The sequence below is a fragment of the Odontesthes bonariensis genome, chromosome 2 (genome assembly GCF_027942865.1).
Source record: "Odontesthes bonariensis isolate fOdoBon6 chromosome 2, fOdoBon6.hap1, whole genome shotgun sequence".
NCBI lineage: Eukaryota > Metazoa > Chordata > Actinopteri > Atheriniformes > Atherinopsidae > Odontesthes > Odontesthes bonariensis.
In genome coordinates this window covers 18,062,363-18,068,491 of record NC_134507.1, presented here as the reverse complement: position 1 = coordinate 18,068,491, position 6,129 = coordinate 18,062,363, and positions in this window count along the sequence as shown.

Genomic DNA, 6,129 nt, shown 5'->3' with positions numbered 1-6,129 from the left:
TGCAGACATATCGTCACTCTGGCTTTTTTTCTAGTTAACAGGGAAGCAAGAAAGACCCTTTCTAACAGACTGGAGGGGCTTTGAACTGGATTGTTGGACATTTCCATACAAATCTCATTTCCAGGAAAGTTGGCAGAATCTTAAGGCTGTAATTTGGTCATTTGTTTGAACCTTCATCTAAAAGACACAAATGATTATTTCCGGTGTCCTCACAGACCAACTCATTAAGAAAATATAAAACAATTTACAATTTGATGGCAACAGCACACTCAAGAGAAGTTGAGAAAGAGGCAAAATATGTAAAAAGGCTGAAAGGTTTGTAGAATACAAGTAACAACGTTGTGGAAGATTCTACAATTGGCAGATTAACTGAGAGATGAGCGTGTCGGGACTGAATAAAAGGAGCGTCCAATACAGGCTTAATCTTTCCAAACAGTGATGGGTCATGTCTCACCACTATGTCTCAAACTCCATCAGAATTTCAAAAAAGTTCCAAAAAGATTGCTTAATGCAAGGTAGTAAAGAACTGCTGTTCCACATCAACGGAGCATAATTTTGAGAAAATATTTCTGGGGACATCTCAGTTAGCATCAGATGTTGGATGGGTGGGATCATTGAGCCCCTCGGGCTGCATGAGAAACCATTAGGGCACCATGATCAATACAGCCACATGAGTTCAGAAGTATCTTGGAAAAGACAAAAAGACAGTGGACACATGTTCACTGGTCAGAGTCCACTGAGTCCACGATTCAACTGCTTTGGGGAAAACGGGTGTTGGCTTCTGTATGCCAAAGATAAGACAGAACAGGCCTCAAACTTTAGATTTCTTCACATTTTCTAAATACAACGGAGTTGGTCAGTGAACACACTGAAAATCGTTTCCTTTCTATGTGTATCTGTTAAATAAAGGTTCGAACAAATTTACAAATGACATATTTGAGTTTTTCTTTCTTTCTTTTATGAAATTTAAAATTTCAAGAAGTTGGATTTGTGTTTTCTAAAGATATACAGCTTAGCTTAATCTTTCCAAGGATGTCATACTTTGTTATAAGCTACGTTGGCAAACATGTCTGCTAATATAAATACATTCCAGGAGGGCACCACTGTGGGTACTTGGCTGTGAGAAAGTGCGGGCAAGCCCTTGAGGGAGCTTAACATTTATTTTTAAACCCCATTTAAAGTTGATTTTGTTCGCAAAACAAGACAACTGATTTTATTTGTTGGTCATTATCAAGCAGGAAAAAAACAAAAAAGAAAAAAAAAATCACATATTCTCAAATTCAAGCTGACTCTTTGGTTTTTATGTTTATGAATTGTGTGAATTTTTCTTTTTTTTTTAAGGTTTTTAAACATGCGATCAGATGTCTCCAACTGTGTTGTGATGGACCTTTTTTCCTCATTTAGTAGAACTTACAATTGGCTCATTTAGAAAAAAAACTAGTATATCATTAAAAAAAGAGTCTAATCTGTTCCAGACTTACCAACGAGGAACATTGAGGCCACACTGGCACAAAGAGCTTCATCACAAAAAAAAAAAACCCACATCTGTTTGGCATTGTTTTCTTTGTTTGTTTTTCTCAAAATTCAAAGAAATTATATTTGAAAAAGGAGTGCAAGTTATGATTGATGTTGTTAGCATAATTACTTACCTCCCTGACCATAACAGAAGACTCATTTAAGAGATGTTCAGTGACCACGATCATCCAGCTGGCACAACAATCATCAGGCAACATGTCAAACTGTTATTTTGAAACCACTTTATTTTTAAGCCGCAATTTACAAGCTCTTATCCAAAGCCAACATTTTGCTATCTCACAAGAGAGAAGGACAAGTATAAGTCATACAGCTGAGCCCCACACAAAAAGAAGCTATAAGTTACTACATAAGCAACACCTGCACTTTTCCATCAGTGGCATGTCGACGTGCCTGCTGAGGGAGGAAAAGAAAACATAAAAACCCCCCAAAATAGACACCAAGTGGCCTAAAAAAGCTCCAGGATCGCTGCATGTCTGTTGTCTTTAGTCACGTGTTTGCATTCGTTAGGAATGCGTCCTCTTAAAAACATTATCATCTGAAGCAGGTGCTGTAGGCTATTATTAGTGATGTTATGGCTGTGTCTTGTAGACAGGTCTTATGATGAACTATATTACTTATGTAAAACTGAAAGATGAAAAAATAAAAAAAATAAATGTTAAAGTGTTAACAGATGAGTTGCAGGGCTGAAACTTTACTGGATGATTTCCAACATAATGGTAGCAGGTATTTAATGGAAATCAAAATAACCTACTAACTCAAAATGCAAACCACCTTTTCAGCCGAACAAAGACAAGTGGTTCTTTCGTAGCTTGTTTCTTTCATCATAAAATGGTGGAACAACAGTCTCCAATCCTCCAGAATGTTACAAAACTATCCAAACCAGAATTAAAGAGGCTGGGCCAAGGAAGCATCTCACAGAGAACAAGTAATCTGCACAAACTGTGTAAAGAAGGTACACTCATGAATGCCAAATTGGGTTTTTTATGAAAGTTCTGGCACCCTTGCTGTCTCACATAGCCTCTAGATTCTATAAACCCCTATCAGTTCCTTCATAAATATTTCTGAGTAGAGAGCAAAGTATTTAAAGTGAACTTTTTTATAGTTGAAAAAAAAAGAAAAGAGAAAAGAGAAAAAAAGGCGCACACCAAATGGCCTGCTGACTCACACATAGTAATTATACTCAACCCTGAGCTCTACAAGATTCAACCATATAAAATGTAAAAAGAATCCCCAGTTCCCTGGGGTGTGTAGCATCCCACTGCCAAGTGCTGATGTTCAGGCCCAGGCAGGCAAGTTCAGAAGCCCATTTTACATGTTTGCACTTTTCTTTTCGTGGTTACAGAGAAACACCAGTCAGTGCAAAAATAGTGAGATATCACGCACAAGTGTGAAAAGAATCTTAAACTGTGGGTGTTATAAATAAGTCTCTTAAAGGAGATGAATCAGCTGATGAGAAGAGGTGAATCACTGTATGACTCAACCCTAGTAACAAGGCCAACAAGTAACACTAGACATGTCCACAGGCCCATAAAAGTACCACTTTTACTTTTTTTTTTACTTCATGCCTCACTTGAGCTTTTGAATTTCTCCATTCAGCTGTTGTCCATTGTCCGGTCCAAAATTCACAAGATTTAAACATTTACTTGCATTTATTTGTGTCAGTCCCAACTTTTTTTTTTTTTCAAAGACAGGTAAGCTAACATTTCTTTATCTCAATCAGTATCATCATACAACTTTCCCAATGAATCCTTTATGTTAAAACAAAAACAAATTGTTCTACAGGTGGTCTTGGTTTCATAGTAAGTAAGTAAGTAAGTAAGTGAGTAAGTAAGTAAGTAAGTAATTTTTATTTATAGAGCACGTTTAAAACAGTTTCCACTGACCAAAGTGCTGTACATATGATATGGCTAAAAAAATAGAAAAATAAAAGCAAATCAGAACAAGCAAAATATAGAAGCAAACACAAAGAGAGTAAGAAAGACAAATACAGAAATACAATTGACAAATAGACAGCACTAACAAATAAATAGCAACAGAACAGAAGACACTTGAATATAAAGAGAGGAGAGAGATGGAAAGCTAGGAAGCAGGGAAAGCCAGGGAGTATAGGTGGGTCTTCATGCTTGAATATACAAATTAAGTCATATTTAGATCTAGTTTTTAAAGGAATATCTTGAAGTATCGGGATACATTAAAAAAAATTGTGTTTTTGAGAATAAGATATTCTGTAAATATCTTAGCTGTGAATGAGCTATGAACAAATCTCTGTAAAACACCTTGGAATGTAAGAGCTGCTGAAAAAGACGTTTTTGACATGAGAAGACAGCCTTCCAAGATTTATTCTGCACTTTTTTTTTTTTACTTTCAGTTTCTTATTTATTTTCTAGAAGAAAACATGAAAAATCTCAAGCACCACTAAAGTGTTCATACAATTGATGAATTTTCTGAATTATTGTCTGTTATTTCAACTGATTTTAACCATTTTATCTTGACCGGGGATTTTAACATTCACATAGATAATATGACGGATGGTAATGCCAAAGAATTTTCTTCTGTGCTGGAAATGTTTGGTTTGTGGCAACATGTAACAGAACCTACCCACCATAGAGGTCACATTCTGGACCTGGTCATTTCTAAAGGTGTTGATATTTCTTCTGTTGTGGTTATTCATTTGGCCTTGTCTGACCATTTTTGTATTTTATTTGATTTATTGATCACTCAGAATGTTCAAACAACCAGCTTCTCAGTTAAGAAGAGTTACATTAATGACAAAACAAGTGTTCAGTTTAGGGAGGCCATAGCTATGTTACCAACAATGAGCGCAGAGTCGGTTGAAGGAATGCTGGATCATTTTAACTTGAAAATTTTGAATGTAATGGAAGCTGTTGCACAGATAAGAATTAAGAGTACTTTGAGCAAACAGAAAACACAGTGGAGAAACAACACTACGGTCAAAAACCTGAAAAGAGAATGCAGGAAAGCTGAAAGTAAGTGGAGGAAAACAAAGCTTCAGATTCACTATGAACTATACAAACAAAGCCTGCGTAGTTATAACAATGAGCTGTGCAAGGCCAGACAGCTGCATTTATCTGAAATCATTAATAAGAATGTCAACAATTCTCGAACTCTGTTTGCTATGGTTGAAAAACTCACAAATCCTCCTAAACAGTCAAACCCAGAACTCCTCCCCACAGAGAAATGCAACGAATTTGCCAACTTTTTTTAGCCAAAAAATCAAAACAATTAGACAAAACATTCACGCCACACAGACAAACAAGAAAACTAATCTGTGTCTAAAACCTAGAAATAACTCTGACGTTATGTCACAATTTAATATTGTTGATTTAAAAATCTTAGAGGAAACAGTTCAGCATCTGAAATCAACAACTTGCACTCTGGACATAATACCATCCGACTTTTTAAAAACTGTTTTTACCTCAGTAGAAAGTGATCTCCTACAAATAGTTAACAGCTCACTGGCATCAGGCATTTTTCCCAAGTTACTAAAGACAGCTGCCATTAAGCCACTCCTAAAGAAGAGAACTCTAGACGCCTCTTTGATGAACAACTACAGACCTGTCTCTAATCTCTCTTTTATATCCAAGATTATTGAGAAAGTTGTATTTAACCAGCTCAATGACTTTCTGAATGAAAGAGGAAATCTTGATAACTTTCAATCAGGAAAGTCCCCCAGGGGTCAATTCTTGGACCTCTTCTGTTTAACTTGTATATGCTCCCTTTGGGTCAGATATTGCAGAACTTTAACATCAATTATCACAGTTATGCAAACGATACACAACTTTATGTGTCTCTGTCACCGGATGACTGCAGCCCAACAGACGTACTGTGTCAGTGTCTGGGGGAAGTAAAAAGCTGGATGAGAGAGAATTTTCTACAATAAAAGTTGGGGTATGAGATCTTGGAAAAAAGGTTCCTCCAAGCCATATTTTTGAAAATACACAACCTTGCCTCTCCCTTCAACCCTCAAAACCTCGCCTTCAAAACACATGAACGAGTCACGAGTCTGTGAACGCGGAGGGGGGAGGGGGGCTGACAGTTGATTGGCGTGTTAGAATCCAATAGAAGTAACTCTCATCATTACTTCTATTGGTCAGACATTTCCTCTTGCTACACCCTCTACAATGGACTAAAATATAAAACATTTTATCCAAACATTCTATTTTAGTGGGTGCAATGGGGTCGTGAGGAGGTTTTCAGACAATATGATAAAAAATGCTCCAGAAAACATCACAGACCCCACCTTTAAATGAAGACAAAACTGAGATCATTCTGTTTGGTAGCAAAGAGAAGAGGGTCAGCGTTGGTAAATATCTTGAGACTCAGGACCTTACAATCACTGACCAGGTTCGTAACCTCGGAGTGTTGATAGACTCAGATCTGACTTTCAGCAGCCACATCAAAGCTGTCACCAAGGCAGCTTTTTATCATCTCAGAAACATCAACAGAATTAAAGGTTTCCTCTCCCAAAAACACCAGGAGAAACTCATCCATGCATTCATCTCCAGTAGACTCCAGTAGAGTCTAGTTTTTACCCGGACTAAGAGATCTAAACACATCACACCAGTTTTGAAA